The sequence below is a fragment of the Chrysochloris asiatica genome, unplaced genomic scaffold (genome assembly GCF_000296735.1).
Source record: "Chrysochloris asiatica unplaced genomic scaffold, ChrAsi1.0 scaffold00101, whole genome shotgun sequence".
Classification (NCBI taxonomy): Eukaryota; Metazoa; Chordata; class Mammalia; order Afrosoricida; family Chrysochloridae; genus Chrysochloris; species Chrysochloris asiatica.
The window spans coordinates 9648270-9650041 of record NW_006408619.1 but is presented as its reverse complement, the minus strand read 5'-3'; positions in this window follow the sequence as shown (position 1 = coordinate 9650041).

Here is a 1772-nt window from a genome sequence, read left to right as displayed (position 1 = left end):
CTACATGGTAGGAGACAGTAACCAGGCCCATACAGCCCAGCCACAACCATACCTTCTGCAGCTCCACCCACTGGGAAAGAGACAATACTGTTTCTATACCACTTGATCAACAATAGACAGCAGCCAACACCAGTCAAACCCACCCTGAACTGAAGTGCACCCACCCTGAACTGAAGTGCACCAAGGGCAAACAGAGAATTGTGTACACACTTCCATTTTCTAACTACACCCACAGAAGACAGCGAGTGAGAACTAAGAACATATCAATGTACAAACATCAATTATACATCCAAATATGACAACCCCACAATGTCCAGGAGACAACAGACAATTTTAGCGCACACAAAGAAACAAGAGAGAATGGCTCACACAAATGACCAAGATGCAGACATAAAAAACGTTTCTGAGGAAGAAAAGGTAATGGAACTAACTGAAAAACATCCAAAGGCATGATATTTAGGTACCGTCGAAGGATTGACAGAAAGATCAAGGAAAGCAAGGAGACCACAGAAAAAACAAAACAGAGAACTTTAGAAGAATTCAGGAAAACACTACAAGAACAGTCAAAATGAACGCAAAATTTGAAATAATACAAAACATGCAATTAGAAATCCAGAATACAACCTTATCGCACACCTTTCTTAATTTTAAACCATTCAGTGTTCCCATGCTCTGTTCGAACAACTGCTTCTTGGTTCAGGTACAGATTCCTCATGAGTACAATTGAATGTTCTGGAATACTCATACTTCGTGATGTTGTCCAAAGCTTGTCATGATCCACACAATCGAGAAAGCCTTTGCATAGTCAATAAAGCACAGGTAAACATCTTTCTGATATTCTCTGCTTTCAGGCAAGGTCCATCGGACATCAGCCTCTTCTGAATCCAGCTTGAACCTCTGGAAGTTCTCTGTCAGTACATGATTGTAGTCGTTTCTGTATTACCTTTAGCAAAACTTTACTCGCTTTAGAGATCAAAGAGATTGTCTGATGATTTCCACATTGCATTGGGTTTTATAGAGACATAGGCAACATAGGGCTAAAACTAGGTATAGCTTTCCCTCTCCGTGTCCTCTGGTCTGGTCCTCCATTGCCCAAGGAGGTCCCTTCTACCTACTCTGTCAGACAGAAATTAGAAATGCATGTTGTTGTTAAGTGTCATTGAGTCGGTTTCAACCCATAGCAACCCTGTATAGGGTTTCCAAGGAGCAGCTGGAGAGCTTAAACCGCCGACCTTGCAATTCAAACGGCTTTGCAGTCTGACGCATTAACCCACAGCGCCACACCAGGACTCCAGAAATGCATGTAGATACAGAAAAATTACCACCAGAGGGCAGCAGCAGCAGTACTTTAGTAAGAACTCTGAAGCTGACGAGTCTCCGTCCAGAATCCATCTTTTTCCATAGAATTGCTTGTTTTTAGTTTGTTAAGGTAATGCAGGAATCTAGGAACTAATTGGAGTCTTGGTGTGGTGCTGTAGGATAAGTACTGGACTGCTAACCCCAAGGTTGGTGGTTCGTACCCACCAGTCTCTCATGTTGTTATTGTTAGGTGCCATTGAGTTAGTACTGACTCATAGTAACCTTATGCACAACAGAAGGAAACACTGCTGGGTCCTGTGCTGACCTCACAATCCTTGCTACACTCGAGCCAATTGTTGCTGCCAATGTACTAATCCATCTTGTTGGGGGTCTTCCTCTTTTTCTCTGATCCTCCACTTTACTAAGCATGATGGATGTCCTTCTCCAGGGACTGGTCCCTCCTGACAATATGT